Source organism: Gymnoscopelus microlampas (genome assembly GCF_963454915.1).
Source record: "Gymnoscopelus microlampas genome assembly, chromosome: 9".
Taxonomy (NCBI): Eukaryota; Metazoa; Chordata; class Actinopteri; order Myctophiformes; family Myctophidae; genus Gymnoscopelus; species Gymnoscopelus microlampas.
In genome coordinates, this window is record NC_139946.1 from 18,182,698 (window position 1) to 18,203,815 (window position 21,118).

General features: G+C 41.3%; 1 long non-coding RNA gene across 1 annotated transcript; it reads right to left on the bottom strand.

Annotated features, from left to right (window-relative positions):
* Nucleotides 1–4,349: 4,349 nt before the first annotated feature.
* On the bottom strand, nucleotides 4,350–6,483 carry LOC311051772. Its single transcript, XR_014601421.1, has 4 exons — nucleotides 6,414–6,483; nucleotides 6,075–6,116; nucleotides 5,320–5,404; nucleotides 4,350–4,402 (listed from the first exon to the last, which is right to left on the bottom strand). It is a non-coding gene; the product is annotated as an uncharacterized lncRNA (long non-coding RNA).
* Nucleotides 6,484–21,118: the final 14,635 nt, after the last annotated feature.

Sequence of the window (21,118 nt, forward strand, 5' to 3'; positions counted from 1 at the left end):
AAGTTATGGCCCGGATCATGCTCTTTGTCATGGCCCACTCGGAGCAATGGTCTATACCCCCTGGTCTGGCGCCAGATCGGTTTGCCAGAAGCTCAGACATACATGAACCGTGCATGGGCCAGCTGTAAAGGGCCACACTGTGCTGACCCAGTGATGAGCCAGAACAGTGTTTCCACTGCTGGCCCAAACATGGGTCGCCAGAACAGGGCCTGAACAGTGTTTCCACAGCTGGCCCAGACATGGGTCACCAGCACAGGGCCTGAATAGTGTTTCCACAGCTGGCCCAGACATGGTTGGCCAGCACAGGGCCAGAGCACTGTGTCCATACTTGGCCTAGGCATGGTTGGCCAGAACTAGCCCAGAACAATGTGTCCATAATTGGCCCAGATATGGGTCACCAGCATAGGGCCAGAACACTGTGCCCACAGCTGGCCCATACATTTGCCAGGACAGGGCCAGCTGTGGACATAATGTTCTGGCCCAAAGTTGGCAAAGTTATGGCCCGGATCATGCAGTTTGTCATGGCTCGCTCGGAGCAATGGTCTATACCCCCTGGTCTGGCGCCAGATCGGTTTGCCAGAAGCTCAGACATACATGAACCGTGCATGGGCCAGCTGTAAAGGGCCACACTGTGCTGACCCAGTGATGAGCCAGAACAGTGTTTCCACTATGGAAACAGGAGCACCTATGAAAAAAGTCAACTGTAGAAGTTAAGATGGGGTGTGACAAAGGTCTTATTTAGGGGGGGTTGTGCTTTAGTCAGGCTCTCTCCTTTAATCAAGCCATACTAAATGCCATACACAGGCTATAATTGACTAAGATAAAATAAAAACAAGCATAAAGTTTTCTGCTTTTTTATTATTAAACTGCAAACCATGTGAGGCAAATGCGTGTATGAACAATGCAGTCAACATTTGGAATATGTGAACAATGCAGTTAACAAGAAACTGTAAACTGAAAAAAAAAGTAGTGCTTTTTTGCTGAAGTGACGGTCCTCCCTCGCCAAAATTTAACTCACAGAATTTGACGTTCCGAGTCAACAAATCTCATCATGTCCATTATACATTTCCGATGTGACAACTGTGAGTCACAAAGAACTGTACCAGGAGACCCTCATCCACGTACAGTAGCTCGCACCTCCCTCAGAACCAAGGTTCACGCAGAGATGGCAGACCTCCTCCACGAGGCTGTTGTAGATGCTGTTCTGGCCATTGTCAGAACAGAACTGATGAGATCCGAGTCCTGAAATCAAAGCAAACATAAGAATGTTGTTCTTTAGTCAAGTGGCTTAATTATTGGTAAAATAGTAAATAAATAAAAACCTGTGTAAGAAAAGAGGGGGGAAAACGCAGCATCAAAGTAAATTTATTATTTAGGCTTGTATACCCAAGGGATGCGGTGACCTAGTGGTTAAGAGGGTCAGGCTTGTTACCGAGAGGTTCCCAGTTCGACTCCCCAACACGACACTAGGTATGAAAATCACCGGGTGATTAACAATCCTGCAGGGTCTGGCAAGAAATAAGTTACTGCAACTTAGTCCAAACCCTGGGTAAATAACGATTTCTTCCTCTTCCTCTTCCCAGGAGTATTTATTTTTCTATGTGAAAAGAACTTTGTATGTGCTTTATAAATAAAGCACTTAAAAACTTAAGCTAGTGATGGTACACCATATTATCAATATTGGCAGACATCTTAAGTAGTATATTAAAACACAATTCCTACATACTGTAGGCTATATGGGGGGGGGGGGTAAGTAATTTTTGGTGGTGCTACCTACTGAAAAGTTAAGTGGCACCAGTGAAAAAGTTACGTCTGGAGCCGTGACCCCATCCCAGAACTAACTGTATCTACGTAAACACACCATGTCTTTCTAGACAAGACTCACTCTGCATTGGAGCTCCTTCACATGCGCCTGTCTCTGTCTCTTCTGCCCCCACCTCCACCTGACGCTGAAGCCCTGAAATCAAAGCAATCATGAGAATGTTTCTTCAGTAATGTGTCTTAATTATCAGTGCAACGGTAAATAAAACCGCAGTAAGGAAAAATAAATCCATTTTGTTTAGAACAAGAATTTGGAACTAAAGATGAGATGTGGTCATGACCAAAAGCACAGGTACAAGCATAGATATAAATACCTAGATGCCTCATCCGGCAATGGCCGATGGACATTCTCAGTAATTAGCATACATGGTCGGCATTTTTGTTTCTTGGAGAAACTGGCCAATCACCGCGGGTCTTTCCCGTCACATGACAGAATCTACGGTGCGCTTGATGTGCTGCAGCACCATGCCCTGAGTGCACTGAAGAAACAACCCCAGAAGTCCCTGGAAAAACAAGGCTTTGATTGGCCTGTAGTGTCGCCGGCCATTGTAAAACAATAATGGATACTTCCGTGTTACTTCCTTGTAGCCGTCAAGGAAAATCTCATAAGGAAGTGTCATACATCACGTGGTTGCGTCCATAGAGATGCGCCATGACACTTTCGGTGGCATAACATCTACCAGAAGTTCAGTGAATACATTGCAGTGGATGAGAGCCTTCTGGACAGCTCGTATCAAACATTATTTTCTGAACGAATGCAACCTTTGTGTTTTGTCATGAGCTCAAAGACTGGAGTCCTCATGCACGCGCAGTCATTATCATACCTTCAGTGTAGAGTAGGCTATTATTTTAGAACACACCCCTCTAATTCCTCTTATTCTGATCAATCTGATTTTCTCATTTTCGTTGCAAGTTCAATATATTTCGCCTTCACATCTGCACAACTTGATGTAAAATTGTTTCTAAAACAGCCTGTTTGAAACAATTTGTCTATAGCGCCGCTGATACTGTACAGTATCAATTAGACTATCTTAGATTTATTCAATCATTTGACATTATATCTTAAAATCTATAGCCTAGTTTGACTATCGACCCAACACTAATACTGATGAGCTCAGCCACTTATCATTATTCTACTGATGCTCTGCGAAGAGATCAAACGTGACATGTTTAGCCTAGATGTTGGTCCGATCGTTAAAGTTGATATTTGAATTAAAACGTTACTTTGTTTAGCTGAACATAAGCTGGCATATATTGCAGCTGTTCTGCAAAAAGGAATGGTCAAAACTACCCAAAAATATGTGAGCCAAACTTGTGGAAACATATTCAAAAATACTTTTTTCAATAGGGCTGTAACATAAGAAAATGTAGGAAAAGTGAAGCATTCTGAATACTTTCCGGACTGACTGTACGTAAACACCCCATCTTTCTAGACAAGACTCACTCTGCATTGGAGCTGTTTGAGAACCCCCTGTCTCGGTCTCTTCTGCCCCCACCTCCACCTGACGCTGGAGACCTGAAATCAAAGCAAACATCAGAATGTTTCTTTAGTCATGGGGCTTGATTCTCGGTGCAACGGTAAAAAAATAAATAAATACAATAAAATGCAGTAAGGAAAACTGGAGGGAAAAAAAAGAAAAAACAAATCCATATTGTTTAGAAGAAGAACTTGGAATTTAAGATAATTTAAGCTCAGTTATTAATGGCCAGACAAGACCCCTATTCCAGAATGAACTGTATCAATGTAAACACACCATCTTTCTAGACAAGACTCACTCTGCATTGGAGCTGTTTGAGAACCCCCTGTCTCGGCCTCTTCTGCCCCCACCTCCACCTGACGCTGGAGACCTGAAATCAAAGCAATCATGAGAATGTTTCTTTAGTAATGTGTCTTAATTCTCAGTGCAACGGTAAATAAAACAGTAAGGGAAAATAAATCAATTTTGTTTAGAACAAGAATTTGGAACTAAGGATGATGTGCTCTGTGCTGAAGTGTGGGTCATGACCAAAAGCATAAGGTCACAGGTACAAGCAGCCGAAATGAGTTCAGTCACCCGAAAGACTTGGAGTACTGCTACTGCTCACTTCTTTGTGTCATCATTTCCAATTTCACTTGTTTATCCTGTATGAGTCATCTCTGATTGGATAACATTGGTATCTGACCATAACATGCATGTTCTGTTTACTAAACACCTGGAGACAGGGAGACCCCTGTTACTGAACACTTCATAGTAATTATTGCCATCCGAATATAGATATGTTTATCTTTTAATAAACAAAATCACTTACTGCACAATTCTTTAAAAAATAGCAGTAGCTATAGAATAGCAGTGTTCCTTCATGATTGACTAAATTAGCTTCTCAATTCTATATTGTATGTCCCAGCAAAGTTGTTAGAAGCCAATTTAAGATAAGGGTTAGCATTAAACAACAAACAAAAAGGGTTTTGTGTGTGTGTCTTCCCCGAGTAGAACTGAAATTCTTACCAGTTGGATTTTGAGGTCGGGGCTATTTTGTAGCCGCTTCTCCAGGTTTTCTAGGGATTGGGTATCAGCTAATGGCAGCAGATTTGGTTCAACACCTATGAGAATGAGAAAAGCTTTATCACATCACAGGTTTGCAGGTGTAAAACAGTGGGTGTATTTCCATAAAGAAAGGGAAGAAGATGGAGCAAGGGGAAGAGAGAGAAGATACATTTTAAAAAACAACAATGCATCTACATATTTACACAAGAATAAAGTAACTTTATTCTTTTAAGCCTTAGTCAATTTAAGACATTTAATGAATAGAGTAACATCCTCGCCTTTATTCCAACAGTCGATTCATTTGTGGATTATACAGTGAGCTGCACGTTTTAATTGTTTTCCTCCTTTTTAAAAAGGCAGTGAGCTTGTAGATCGGCGGTAGTGACGTGGCGCATCTAGTGAAAGCCGGAATTACACAATTTACATGTAAATAGGAAGTAAACGAGGGGGGGGAATGGCGTTCGGCCACAGATGGGATTAAAGCACTTCTTTATTGAAAAATATGAACTAATACATTGCACAAATACTCTGGACACCTACTTAACATTTGGGGCAAGCACCTTATGTTTTGCATTTCTACATGTTTGGAGACATACAGCTCCAGGTTTTACCGGTGACATTTCAGGGCAAACTGGGGGTGTGGTCACTAAGACTCTCGTAGATACGAAAGTAAAAGTCAGATTTGATAAAATACATATACGATAGTCTTGATCTAAGGCTTTAGTGAAGCCACACTTTAGAGCGTTTGTCACCACGGTCCATATTTCAGTGACAGCATGCCTGTTGCTCACTCGCATCTAAACGCGGTGTGTGTGCGGTGCAGCGTAAATGAGTCACGCAGTCAAGTTAGATAAGTCCTGACAGATAGTCAAATACGTCTTTGATGATATATATGCCTTGTTTGAACGATTATTAGCACACCAAGGAAAAAGATAGCGCAGAGATGCAACAGAATCAACCAGATTGAACTTACTTGCTGTGAAAATAACAGCTGCTGATCAGACAGTAATGAACTTCTCCCATGCGCTGGAGTCATACAACCAATGACAATCACAGCCCTGCAAGGAAAGAAATGTTTGATTAACTAACAATACAGTATATTCAAACTCTAATTTTGTTTACAGTTGTCATATTACAATTCACCTTAAAATAAGTTATAAGTAGCTATATCATATCAGTGGTTCTCAAAGATTTCCATGTCAATTGTATTTGGCTTCAGATTTGAAAAGGTTGTGCGCCAAGGAACCCCACAAGAGAAGTGTATTTACACCTGGAGGAACCATCTCTAGAAACCCACTTTAAGAACCAACACATTAAATGTACAGTGGTTCTCAGGTGGGGTTCAGCAGGGACCCTCAAGATTCCAAATGGACCCTTACAGGCCTTTAACTCTGAGAGTACCAATTGAACCAAATGGACCCTTACATATCTGTAACTGTGAGTGTACACATGTAACCAAATGGACCCTTACATATCTGTAACTGTGTACACATGTAACCAAATGGACCCTTACATATCTGTAACTGTGAGTGTACAAATGGAACCAAATGGACCCGTACAGGTCTGTAACTCTTACAGATCTGTAAGGGTCCATTTGGTTCCATGTATACTGTCAGTTACAGACCTGTCAGGGTCCATTTGGTTACATGTGTACACTCACAGTGTACAAATGGAACCAAATGGACCCTTACGTGTCAGTAACTCAAGAGTGTACCAATGGAACCTTACCTTTGACTTGCTTATTAAAAGTCCCCCCTGGCCTACAAAGCCCTGCAATATAAGTAAAATAAATATAGATTATTGAGGCAACTTCATGATAAACAGTAGAAAAGGCCACACACCTATGTATTCTATATACAAAAGGCAAGATACTTTTGTTTTAATAGCATGTTGTCTTTTAAAACGTCCAAACAAACGGTTTGTGTTTACAAGGAAATACCTGTTACACTACAGGCTAACTAACCAACAGAATCTTACATTATGTGCAGCATATGTTGAGTCACAACGTTATTTCTCAACCATTAATGTTCAGACGTGATCTAAATAATTATAAATGCATAAACATACCTCTTTTTGCTGTTCTGTGTTCTGTCGACGTCTCCCAAAGACAATCTCAGTCACAGCTGCTGCTGATTAGACCAGCTGAGCTGGTTATCTCATGCGCTGGAGTCATGCAACCAATGAGAGCACAGGACACGGGGGTGTGTTCTGAGGGACGACCAATGAGCGCAGGTTTTATCGGTTGTCAGGGAAACCATCACGACCAATCACCGCAGGCTCTTGTCTCTCAGGCAATGGGAATAGAGTAGGAGGGTTTTCACTTTTTGGCATCAAAATATACTTCAGTACTCAAAGTAAAAGTACTCATTATGCACAATGTCCCATTTTACAAGTTATCATGTGTATAAAATCCTTTGGAAATAGCAGATCTACAAGCTCACAACGCGTCACAAAGCGATGTGTTGTGAGCTTGTAGATCACAGTGGTGTAAAGTTAATAAGTGTATTTACTCACTGTACTAAAGTAACATTTTTAGGTATTTTTTTTTTACTGGAGTATTTCCCATTCTCAATACTTTTACTTCTACTCCACTACAACTTAGAGACAAATAATGTACTTTTACTCCACTACAATTATTTGAAAACTTTATACTTAGTTACTTTGCAGATATAAATTATAATGAAAATAGCAGATCTACAAGCTCACAACGTGTTGCATTGGCGCCGTGTTGTGAGCTTGTAGATCTGCTATTTTCAAACATTTTAGTACTTTTACTATTGATACTTTAAGTATTTTGATGCCAATACTTTTGTACTTTTACTCAAGTAACAATTTGAACACAGGCCTTTTACTTATAACAGAGTAAAAGGCTCTGTCATGTCATTTAACTGGGGACCCCTGGAACCCCCTCAACCCAGTTTGAAGGGTCCTTGATGATCTGCCTTACTTTTTACTGCATGTAGAGACACATATTGGTGTGGTGGGTGATTTCGGTAGCTTTATTGTTTAATGATTCTTGTGAGTTGTTGTTTTTAACTTTTTTTGTGATGTGTTGAATGTGAGAACTGATTCAATACTGTTAAACTGTCCTTGTTATTAAAATCATTCAGACTCCTCAGGAGGAACATGCGCTTTTGGGTCTTATACTGACACTCAGCTTCAGGGAGAACCATGCATGTCCACAAGTGGTCAGAGAGCGCTTGTCACCTGCATATTTAAAGAATGACAGTCCATTGTTATTGCATGTGATTTTGTTTGTGTTTATGGAGAAGAGAATGTGGCAAGACACCCTGTGGGACCCCGGTATTTAAAACAATATTACAGGATGTCAAACCATTACATGCTGGAGTCTGTCTGAGTTACAGACCCATGTGGAAACCCCTCAAAGGAGGGTTTTGAGTTTTGATTTATTCATAGTTGACAGCCAATCAGGAGTCCAGTCCCACATGTGTGGGTTCTCAAAGCCTGTTATGGAACAGGTGTTCAAACTCTGAGTCAGGTGTCATTTTTTACAGAGACAGCCGTGTTGCAGTGCCGTTTTGGAGTATAAGAATTACATATTTTCATAAGGACTTTGTTGCTTAGCTCATGTACAGCTGATGTTCAGGATACTGGCAAGTGCATGTGAGTATCAGTTCCACGTACAGTTCCATTGGAGAGTGTCTGCACTACTGTTTCTTCTTCAGGAGTGTTTGTCATCACTGCCATTCACTTTGCTGCATTATCCACGTTACATTCGTGGTGAACGGCTTTGTGCAATGGAGCGAGGTGGGCCACCTCCCACTCAACCCCGGCAAGACTAAGGAGATGCCGGTGGATCCCCGAAGAAGCAGGAAAGGTCCCACCAGTACCCAGCATCATCAAAGGAGAGTCGGTTGAGCTGGTGGACAGCTACAAATTCCTGGGCGTGCACCTAAACAGCTCGCTTGACTGGTCCGATGATGCCAATGCACTGCACAGCAGAAGAAAGAGCAAGCTCTTTTCACTCAGAAGGCTCAGAGGGTTTGGGGGGGGCGGGCAGGATCGTGGGTGCCCCCCAGGAGGGGGTGGAAGAGGTTGCCATGGTGCGAAGAGCAAAGACATCCACATCCAAAACACAGCCAAATCTGGCAAACAGATCTGGCCCAGATCTGGCTCACTTATGGCAAGCCGGTTCCGGCATGACAAAAAAACGGACCGTGCGAGGCACCGCGCTACGGGCGCTAAACTGTAGTCAAAATAAACTAAACTACGTCGCTACTCACATAAACAAAGGTTCTTATGCGTCCTTCAATGTCGGAAAGTGTCAGAACTCTTAGCACATCCCCATTGACTTTCAGTGGTAGTGTGCTGAGTTACGACATGACATGGTAGTTCCGACATGGCATGGTTTGTTTTCTGCTCAAAATAGTCTATTTTACAGTGTGGGTGGGGTGCTGAGAGGTTACCCACCCCGGAGAATACACTTTCAAGGTCCACATGTCGAAGAGGGGTGCATTTCTCCTTTCCGACATGTCGCCTTTCCGACGTTGACGAACCCTATACCTAGCCCTAACCCTAACCCTAACCGCACGCGGAAGCCACTAGTCGGAGTGGTGAGATGTCGGAATGGAGAGTGAACACCGTCGAAGAGTCCTTGAGCAAGACTCTGAACCTTATTGCTCCTGGTACGCAGGTTGCTGCCTTGCAGCCTTTTTAATCCAAGGGACTTGGATAAAAAAGGTGCCATATAAATGCACCATTTACCATTTAGGATTCAACACATCCAAGCCAAAGAGACCCCATATATGGATATAGCTGACCTGTTTTGACATCACAGTGTGACTCAACCAGCTCAGCAGAAGGGTATACATGCCAAAACGCCCATGTGCAAGGGCTCATGTGCATGCACCCATGTGCGCGAGATCGCCCTTTAGGGCTTGTTAATTATAAGGCTAATCTGGGCCAAATAAGCCCATAAACACATGCAGGCCAGATAGAAGTAAGGCTAACCTGTGTGCCAGATACAAAAATAATAAATGAAATGAACCCAAAACACATGTGGTCCAGATACAAAAATGCATAACGTGGGCCAAATGAACCCAAAACACCTGTGGGCCAGATACAAAAATGCCCAATGTGGGCCAAATGAACCCAGAACACATGTGGGCCAGATACAAAAATGTCTAATGTGGGCCAAATGAACCCAAAACACCTGTGGACCAGATACAAAAATGCCCAATGTGGGCCAAATGAACACAAAATACATGTGGGCCAGATACAAAAATGCCTAACGTGGGCCAAATGAACCCAAAACACCTGTGGGCCAGATTGTAAAATGCCTAACGTGGGCCAAATGAACCCAAAACACCTGTGGGCCAGATACAAAAATGCCCAATGTGGGCCAAATGAACCCAAAACACATGTGTGCCAGATACAAAAATGTCTAACGTGGGCCAAATGAACCCAAAACAAGTGTGGGCCAGATACAAAAATGCCTAACGTGGGCCAAATTAACCCAAAACACCTGTGGGCCAGATACAAAAATGCCCAATGTGGGCCAAATGAACCCAGAACACCTGTGGGCCAGATACAAAAATGTCTAATGTGGGCCAAATGAACCCAAAGCACCTGTGGACCAGATACAAAAATGCCCAATGTGGGCCAAATGAACACAAAATACATGTGGGCCAGATACAAAAATGCCTAACGTGGGCCAAATGAACCCAAAACACCTGTGGGCCAGATTGTAAAATGCCTAACGTGGGCCAAATGAACCCAAAACACCTGTGGGCCAGATACAAAAATGCCCAATGTGGGCCAAATGAACCCAAAACACATGTGTGCCAGATACAAAAATGTCTAACGTGGGCCAAATGAACCCAAAACAAGTGTGGGCCAGATACAAAAATGCCTAACGTGGGCCAAATTAACCCAAAACACCTGTGGGCTAGATACAAAAATGCCTAATGTGGGCCAAATGAACCCAATCTATACTCGGCCCATATGCGGCTTGCCATCATGTAACCGGTGCCGTCATTGCCAGACCTGGCTCACATCCGGTCCACATACCACTTGCCGGAGTGATATTCTGCCGGAGGTCTGCCAGACTGCCGGAACGAAAACGGCATTTGGGCCAGACCAGTCTGCATAGGTTTTGCTATGTGGGTACTTTACATTACAGTTTAGCAAACACTCTGCAGAAGTGGGAAAGTGTAAGAAGGCATTTTTCACATCTCTTATTATTTGTAACTCTGCCATGCATCCTCTCTCAAGGTCAAGTTAAAGCTGCTGATGTAACTTTCCTCTTTTACCCCGGATTTGAACCCGGTTTCCTGTGGTGACATTTTTGCACAAAATTACAATGTATTCATTAGAAAGAAGTTGTACATTGTGCCGGTTTAACATGTGTTTTATTTAATTTAACATGACAGTAATTAAGATAAGAACGTAAAAAATTGTGAGTGAGCGAGCGAGTGAGTGAGTGAGTGAGTTAGGAAGAACAAGGTTTACTTCCTGCCTTGAGGGGCTCTCGTCAGCGAGGTTCTCTCCAGCTCAACTTGCAGCCCCCTGGGCTGTAACATGTAAGTACTTTCATCCTTTGACGCTCCTCTCTGCACGCTTCTCCTTGGTTTTACCTCCGTCTGGGTTCAAACGGATAAAGAAATCAAACTTTGGACCGGTTTAAGTAAATTGCCAAGTTGGCACATTCCCAGTTCCTCTGAGGAGACTGGAGCCGTCCCTTCAGAATGCTAATGCTGCCCACCCTGCTCCTTGTGAGGGCACGCACACGCACACGCACACACGCACACGCACACGCACACGCACACGCACACGCACACACACACACACACACACACACACTGCTACGACACACAAGAGTGCTACGAGAGTGTGTCTCTGTCTTGTCCTAGCGCACAAGCTAGTTGTGGTAGCACCTCTGGCTAATGTTGTACACTTCTATTGACCTCCAAGAGATATCCGTTGGACGTCTGGATATCTCAGGAGACTTGTGAGCAGAGCAGGGTCTGAATGAATGAAATATGAAACCCTGTGTGTAGGAGAACAGCTACAGAGAGGGCATCAGGTATTCTTTATATGTCTCTCAGGTCAGTATCATGTCTGTATCATGGTCAGTATCATGGTCAGTATCATGTCATACAAATTATCTAAAAATTAAGTATGATTCCTGAATGAAGAACCTCCTGTCAGAATGAAAAGCCATAATCATTATCCTCCTCATAAAAGGAATTTAACTTTTCATGATTTGATTCCAAAATGTAATTATAAATAAGATATTATTTGATCATTGATCATTATGTTCAAAGTCCCTTTGAAGACAGCTCTATGACAGATCTGACATATCGTCTATGTCGGGTGGAAACCTCATATGTCCAAAAAGTTTACTTTTCAGGATATTCAAAAACGCGCCGCTTCGCACCAGGTTTCGAGCTTGTAGATCTGCTACTTTTGATGCTTTTGTGTGACGCTGCATGATCAAAGGAGTATGATCAAAGGATCAAAGGAGTACAACGGACCCCAATGGAAACAAGCCATAGTGCTTTCTTGGGTTTAAAATCCTCTTAACAGACCACATATTGAACTGTACTTCCCTGTGCTTGTCTTTGCAAACTGTTAATAAAGTATTCAATCAATCAATCAAGTAAGGCATTAATTTACGGAAAAAACTACCAAGAATTAAAATATGGAGATAGGAGGTTTCTGCAATGGCATCCTCGTCTGATGCCCCCCCCCCCCCCCTTGTGTAACAGAGTGCACCCTGGGAAATGTCCCCAACACCCATCTCTGTGCACCCATCTCTGTGCATCATCAACATCAGGTCTTTACATTCTGCTGACCACCTGCTCCTAACAGTAGACATGGCTGAAAAACCAGACCTGACGGAGATCTCTCAATTTGACAACAAGGCCAAATTGAAGAAGAGTATTGTCACCCACTCTAATTAAGTACAAGTCTGAGGTACTTTGCTTGAGTATTTCCATGTTTCAGTACTTCTACTCTACTATATCTCACAAGCAAATATTGTACTTTTTACTCCACTACAATTATTTGACATCTTTAGTTACTTTGTATTTTTAGATCATTTCCACCCTAGAGCAACAATATAATATGGCATTATAATATTATAATAATCTCCCTCCCATCTCTCTCTCAATCCATGTTATCATCGTGTCGCTGACTGAGGGCACACGTTAAATTAATTTCTTCACCCAAATGTTTGCTTCCCTGCGTGCCACATAGTTGCTCTACAAATGGAACCGGGCATTGGCGTAATTAAAAGTGAGATGCCAGGACATAATTGTTAATTAAACCTCTAATGCGATGAAGTGAGATAGCAAGGACAAAAACAAATTATTTAAGGGAAGGAGGCCTTTGTGAGAAGGTGATTAATTTACTGTGTGTGTGTGTGTGTGTGTGTGTGTGTGTGTGTGTGTGTGTGTGTGTGTGTGTGTGTGTGTGTGTGTGTGTGTGTGTGTGTGTGTGTGTGTGTGTGTGTGTGTGTGTGTGTGTGTGTGTGTACCAGTTATTACTTCCAGCTGTGAGACATAAACGCTAAAGGAAGTGCGTTGAAACTAACAGAAAATGACTGTCTGTCCAGACTGCGACATACCAAAGCCTATACCGCTTGTGCTATAACCACGCCCCGCTTCTGTGAAGCACGCAGAACTGGCTCTCGCCTGCAACAACTGCAGACCGCAACGGAGGCGCGCCGTCTCAAGCAAACTTGAGCCGTGAGAGGTACCGCCGAGCGAGCTAAAGCGAGCGAGTCGCCGGGCCAAACGTTGCTAAATTCGCTTAAGCTGACTCAGCGCCGTTCGAGTTATGTACCGATAGGGACTGAATCGCGAATTCTGTTTTGGGGTGAGCGTTTGCCCCAACTGCCACTCAAAGTGGCTACTGGCTAATCCCAGCGCATCCTTGTAAAAGGGGTATAGGCTTTGGGATGGCTCTCTGTCTGTCTGTCTGTCTGTCTGTCTGTCTGTCTGTCTGTCTGTGTGGGGGGGTCTCTCTCTGTCTCTCTCTGTTTGATATGTTCTACACAGATCAAATCAATATAATTCATTACTATTTTATTTAAAGGACAGTCTACTCTAAAATCTACTTCCCAAAGTGTTTATTTATTGATTGAATGATTGATTGATTTTATTGAGACAGTATAAATGTTGAAAAGCAACATTCCCAATAAAAGCAGGTTGGAACTGATCCCAGGCCTGTATGGTTCAAAATAAGACCAATAATAATAACAACTCATTTTATTAAAGCACTTATCAAAACAAGTTTGCAAAGTACTTTACATAAAACTGAAGAAATGTTGTAAAAGAAAATCAGCAACAGAATACAAAACTACAGCAATACAATTCCAACATGTTTAATTATGGAAAGGTCTTTTGATAAAAGTATGTTTTAAGAAATGATTTAAACAAAGAGTGATTTATCACAGCGATTAATTTAGCGGCCCTTGGGAGGGTTAGAGGGGGGTCCCCAGCAAAATGATTGATAGTTAGGAGGAACCAAATGGAACCTTACTGGTCTACAACTCTGACAGTGAACAAATGGAACCAAATGGACCCCCAAGGGTCCATTTGGTTCCATTTGTACACTGTCAGAGTTATGGGGTTTTGTGGCTAATTATCCATATCAAACATTGGAAGAGCTCATGTACACCAGGGCTGGCAGAGTGGACCCAACTTATGACTGAGACCGCTTCTTATGAATACTTGATTGCCAGAAAAAATAATGTTAAAGGGAAGTTTCATCTAGTGTGGGACTACTTCTTTTTGTACATAAAAGGTTTGCTGCATTGATCATATGCTGAAACAGATCGCAATTGATGTGTAATCAAAAATGACAAAGGGGAGGTAGGGGGTGTTGTCCGCTTAGCCTAGTTGTGTTATGACTGCCTGTGTTAAGTTGTTGTATTTACTTTATGTTGTTGTTTGTTTTTATGTTTATTTTTATTTATTTATTTATTTATTTTTATTTTATTATTATCTGTACTGTTGTGTTGTTGGTTTTGTCTGTTATGTTTTGTCATGTTTATTTGTTGGAAAAAGAATAAATACTTTAATTACAAAAAAAAGAAAAAAAAACTGGGGGTCCTTGAAATTAGAAAAGTTTGAGAACCACTGATTCATCAGCCTCCTCAGGCAGGTGGTTCCAGAGTGGAGAAGTCCTCCTGACAGCAAACTTAAGTCACACCCCTTCTCACACCTTCAAGATATTTCAAAATATTTTCGAAAATGGCAGATGTACAAGCTTGCAGTGTGGTGTGAGCTTGTAGGTGAGATTGTAGGTCTGCAAGTTTTTTAATAGCCAACGCTAAAATCTAAAATGACACAGATGCTTTCCCCGGTTTTAATGGGTTAATGGCTGTTTTCGATTATGTGTAACCCAGAAACTTCTATCAACTGGAAAGTTCTGTGTGTGTGTGTGTGTGTGTGTGTGTGTGTGTGTGTGTGTGTGTGTGTGTGTGTGTGTGTGTGTGTGTGTGTGTGTGCGTGTGCGCGCGCGTGTGCGTGCGTGCGTGCGTGAGTGCAGTATAAGCTACAGTAAGCATTTAACCGGGGGATTCAGTTAGCAAGCCTCTTTGGGTTTGTGCACCTGCTTGATTGATTTCCTCACCAAGGAGAACACGTCGTTTCAGATTTGCTGGTGACGCGGTTAAATGCCCAAGCAGCCCATCATCTGTATGACCTTGAAGGAAGCCTTTCAGGGCGAGTGAAGTTTATTAGTGTGGTTGCCCTAACAGGGCAACCAGACTATTGTTATCCTCCGAGGCCATAACAGTTTATTTTGAACCGCATCTCCTCCCACAATTTATTTTTCCCAATTTAGTGCCGTATGTCAAAATGACCGGCTTCACCGGGAATCGTGTGCTTGTATTTTGCTAAGAGATTGGTTTCATAGTTTAATTGATATTGATTTATTAGTGCATTAAATGTCCCCATCCACTTTAATGGGAAAATGAAAAAACTCCCATTCAAGTATTTATTTCTCAGAAACCGTAGGGGCTAGAGTTTCAAGACTTGGAGGGGTGGTTCATGATTTAGTCCAAAATGATTGGAAAAAAAATTACACCAGTCGGCCTCATGGTGGCGCTATAACAGCCCACTTTACGTTTTGGCCTATAACTCTTGAACCGTAGGTCGTAAATTAAAAATATTTTTCCCCTAGATTCCTTGGGTCATGACGCATTTGTGTCAGGGTAGATTTTCCGCCATTTTTAATTTTCATCGAAACACACTTTTAGCTCCTCCTCCCACATATTTTGTCCAAATTTTCTATGTCAAAAATCGGTACACATGATCTCTGGGCCCATGCGATAAACATATCCAAACGGCATTTTGATAGTCCTTACCGTTCGTCCGTAAATGGCTTCCAAAGTTAGTGGGAGGGGCCTGTTTTACCAAAAATGCCAGAAATCACGAACGAAACGTCCGGTGAATCCCAAATTTGAATCACATGTTGAGGATGGTTTACTCAACAAATCCCCAAAAGCATTTCCATTTTGACCCATAGGGGGCGCCACAAATGCACAAAATGTAACCGAGGCAAAAACATGATTTTTGGGGGGATCAGTCCTCTCAAAATGAAATAAAAGCGATATCAGGAGTGACGTGACAATACGATTGGTCTGTTACATTTGTGGGAGGGGCCTATTTATTTAGTGGGAGGGGCCTATTTCCTAAAATCAAAACGGCACGTATCACGAAGGCAGGTACGATCGGCACCCGATTCGAATGGCACGTCGCACGGCCTCCGACCGTATTCCTCCCGGCGTATCCCTCGAGTCGTGATACGGTCGGCGCAACCACACTTTGCAATTTCTCAGAATTGCGACGCGTCTAGTTATGGATGCTATAAATCAGTAGAGACCCCCACATTAACGTATGCTTTATGGCCACGGACCCCTAGGGACCCCCTGGCCCAGGGGCCCCCATCTGAAAAATATTTAGTGCCAGGGACCCCCAGAAGAGAAAAGTTATGTTAAGAAATTCAACATCATTCAAAATGTTCCAAACATTTTCAAGATGTTTCAAACATTTTTTTAAATATCAGATGTACAAGCTCGCTGCGCCGCCTCGAAGTGACGCGCTGTGAGCTTGTAGATCTGATATTTTTGAATGGCCAAAGTATAAAATATGGATAAAGTGGTTAAAATGATTGTGATGCTGTATTTTAAATTGAATCGATTTTTTTTTGTTTTAAAACATACTGGTTTTAAATAGACAATTTATTCAAATATGTAAATATGCACGATTCACATATGCAAAGTACAAAAGTATTCACATTAAAATATACTTAAGTGCTGAAAGTAAAAGTACTCATTTTGCAGAATATCCCATTTCACAAGTTTCCAAATGTGTAAAAATGCTTTGAAAACAGCAGATCTACAAGCTCACAAGGCATTGTGAGCTTGTAGATTTCAAATAGCCTAAATATGCATAGGACTGTAGTGGTTAATGCATGTTTTGTAATCATATTAAACATCTATAAAGTAACTAGTAACTAAAGCTTTCAAGTAATTGTGGTGAAGTAAAAGTACAATATTTGCCTCTGAGATGTAGTGGAGTAGAAGTAAAAGTATTGAAAATACTCAAATAAAGTACAAATACCTCAAAATTGTACGTAAGTACAGGAGTACATGTACTTAGTTACTTTACACCGCTGCTCTGCACAGGTGAAGATGATTTAGTGTTGATGAGTAAAAAGCAGTCTGTGGTGATCTATTCACTCTGCAGGATGAAGATCCGGTCAGAAAACGCAAATGGTTTGTCCATGTGACGTTCGTTTGAACGTGTTCAACGCACCGGATCCAGTAGGCGGGGCTTTAAACCGGATGTGAATATGGATTTAAAAAAAGACCAGGCGCACTACGTCTGCTTTCAAACATTTTAGCTTGCACCACGTCGCGCCGCTCTGCTGAAGGTAATGTTTGATTTATATCTAAAGTTTAAACACTCACTGTGTGGGGGTTTGTAGATCTAACCCTGCCATATGTTCATGTGTGTTTATAAATCTACTTTAGTCTTGGATCAAGACGGCCCGTCAGGGATTGTATTATTTATGGTGATCGAGTCTGATGTTTGTTGGTAGTTTTAAACGGATCATAAATCCTCATAAATGAACCCAATCCAACATATAAAGTGTTTAAACACAAAGACACGGATGTTACCCGTCCATACGGGTCTGTTGTGTTCCGTAATATTACGTAGAGTTTAATAAAGACGCGTCTTAGTCCCGTGTGCGTGTAGTTCCACATTTACATGGACATTTACCTGCTGCAACAGCCACTTTACCAAATAGTTTGTGGTTCTGTGTTTAAGGCTCGTGCGTCTATACTTATGTATGCATTGTAAATATAAAGTGATTATCTTAAAGCCACATATGTTATCCGTACATACGGGGGGTTGGTGTTCAGTTAATGTTCAGTATAGATTAATAAAGAAGTGTTTTAATCCCCTCTGTGGATGAACGTCATTGTATTTCCTGGATTACATGGGGTGTAATACCGGTGTTCACCTGCAACAGCGCCACTTACACCCATTGAATGATATATATACAGTGATGTTCAGACAGACCAGATTGAAACATTTATTTATCGAATAATGCGGAATATTACCGAACATAAAGGGTCTGTATGGTGGGATAACATCTGTGGCTTTGGGATAAACACGTTATATTTAGAGTAACATACATTTATCAAGATGTTTGAGACTTTAACATGGAACCAACTAACAAACACTATTTTTGGAGAGTGTTAAGAATGTCAAAGATAGGATAATGATAATAATGTCATTTTATTTGTACAGCACTTTTCACATTTCATACTTTTCATGAAATATCTAGAACAAAACAAATGTAAAAGCCTAAGGATAGAGATTAAACTGAGCTAAATTGTAACATAAGATAAATAACACTCAGGCAGGATAATAAGTAATTTAAACTAAATATCGATATCAAAATCGATAAGAAATCTGAGTCTTGATCTAAGGCTAAGATGAAACTATAATATCGTCTCTATCGGGAGGAAACCATAGAATGTCCCAAACTGTTACTTTTCAGGATTTAAAAAATGGCAAAAGTAGCAGATCTACAAGCTCAAAACGTGTTGCTTTGTGCCACGTTTCAAGCTTGTAGATCTGCTACTGTTGATGGTACTACTTGAAAATGTGTCCACATTTTTCAATATGTTTTTTTAAAGCGAACATTTTTAACACTAATATTTGCTTCTGGGGGGATTCTACAAATGTCTTCTAAATCAGTGGTTCTCAAACTTTTTCGTGCCAAGGACCCCCAAATAGACATTTATTAGCCCGCGGACCCCCATTTGAAAAGATAAGCCAGGGACCCCCATAATAGAAGATTTTTACGGCTCTCTAGCAGTGATTTTCAACCATTTTAAATTTCAAAGACCCGCAGTTTGACATGCATTAGGGCTACAGACCCCCATTTAATGGCATGTATGTCTCTGGGACCCCAATTCATATTGTAAAATCAATGTTAATTTAACTCTGAGAGTGTACAAATGGAACCAAATGGACCCATTTGGTTCCATTTGTACACTCTCAGAGTTACAGACCCATAAGGGTCCATTTGGTCCCTGTCCATCATTTAGCTGGGGACCCCCTGGAACCCCCTCAAGTACCCCTGGGGGTCCCCGGACCCCACTTTGAGAACCAATTTTCTAAATCATACGTTTTTTGAAAAAAACTTATGTTGCTATAATCAAACTTTTTCATGTCAAGGACAAGGACCACCCAAAATGATATGTATATTTGTTCCAGGGACCCCCCAGAAGCAAAAATTTGAGTAAAAGAAATTCAGAAATGTTCACAATTTTTCAAAAAAATAGCAGATATGCAGGCTCATAGCGCCGCACTCGGTGAGCTTGTAGATCTGCTATTTTTGAATAGCCAAAGTTAAAGTGTAAGATAATGGTTAAAGTGTTTACACTGACGCGTTCCCGGTCTTAAAGGGTTAACACTATAGCATACATGGGCAACTGGTGGCCCGGGGGCCACACGCGGCCCTCACCTTAACTTAATGCGGCCCGCAGGTTAATAGTGATATATGTTATTGATTTCAGCTGTTCCAATTCCAAACATGCAATCATGACCCGCTTTAATTACTCCAGTCTATATTATTAGTTCAATGACTTTATATCCAATGTATTTGTATTTAAGTTCATAAAGTTAACTTAATTATAAGCAAATCCGTTTGAAATTAATTTTTTTTAAAAACTGTCAGGATTCCAATTCCAAAATAGCTGATCTACAAGGTCAAAACGCGTCGCGATGCGACGCGCTTTGAGCTTGTAGATCAGCTATTTTTTGCTACTTTTGTGTGACATACTAGAATGACGAATTTAATTTACAAAAAAAGTAAAAATATGGAGATAAGAGGCGTCTGCCCGACAGTAACAATAATATGCAATGTGTCCCTCTGGAGTGAGTGTGGAAATATAGTGGCCCTATACACCATCAAAGTTGTATCACCCCTGCACTATAGCCTACTTAAAAACTGTATTTTCTATTATTATTGTTATTATTATACAATATATTAAATTTAATGTTGGTATATATCTGTGTCTTGCAGGTTAATCATGTGACCTTCTGCAGAGTGGACTAAATCTACTTCATACAGTGAGTTAAAAACGCTGAGTCATGGCTCCTAGCTATGACTCAGCGTTTGACTCACTGTATGAATGCTTCAGGGAAGGTTCAAAGGATGGATGGAGTCATCAGGAGATAGCTGGTAATAGAGTGTCTGTAACTCAGGACAAGGGGCTTGAAGATGGAACCTCGATGGCGTCGACGCAACAACGAGGCCCTGAGAGCTGAAACGTATAACGGTGCCAACGAACGTTCTCCGTTTGAGATACAAGGCGTACGGTGCTCGGGACGTGGTGCCATACAACCTACGCGGCTCTATTAATACCAGCTATCTTCAACCACGCGGCGGGAGGCCCCACACGGTACGTACCTGGATCACACCTGGCCAGCAGTGGTGGAAAGTAACTAGGTGCATTTACTTGAGTACTGTATTAAGTGCAATTTCAAGGGATTTGTACTTTCCTTGAGTATTTCCAAATTTCAATACTTTTACTTTTACTCCACTACATCTCGGATCCAAATATTGTACTTATTACTTCACTACATTTATTTGAAAACTTTATTTTAGTTACTTTGTAGATTTTTACTATAATTAAGAAAAACAATTATTAACCACTTCAGCCCTATATACATTTTGGCCATTTGAAATAAGCCGACCTACAAGCTCACAATGCGATGCGACGCATTGTGAGGTTGTAGATCGGCTATTTTTAAAAGATTTTAATATATTTTGAAAACTTTTGAAACGGGATATTCTACATAATGAGTACTTTTTATTTTTGGTACTTCAAGTACATTTTTATACCTGTACCTTTGTACTTTTACTCAAGTGAATTTTGAATTCTGGACTTTAACTTGTAACAGAGTATTTCTACATTGCAGTAGTGATACTTTTACTTAAGTAAAAACAAATCAGTATTTTCTTCCACCACTGCTGGCCATTATAAACTAGGGCTGTGTCACCATTACAAAATGGAAGTTGATGATTCATTGTCACATGATTGATTGCGATCAAAGATTTAATTGTGTTTGACGTTGAGCATGGGAACATTATGAATACAAATGTAATTTATTTTTGGCTTTTAGGGCTTCGTAAACAAAAGTTGCACAAGGTAGATATGACACATAATATACATCATTTAATTACAACAAATACATTCATAGTGGGATTAGCAG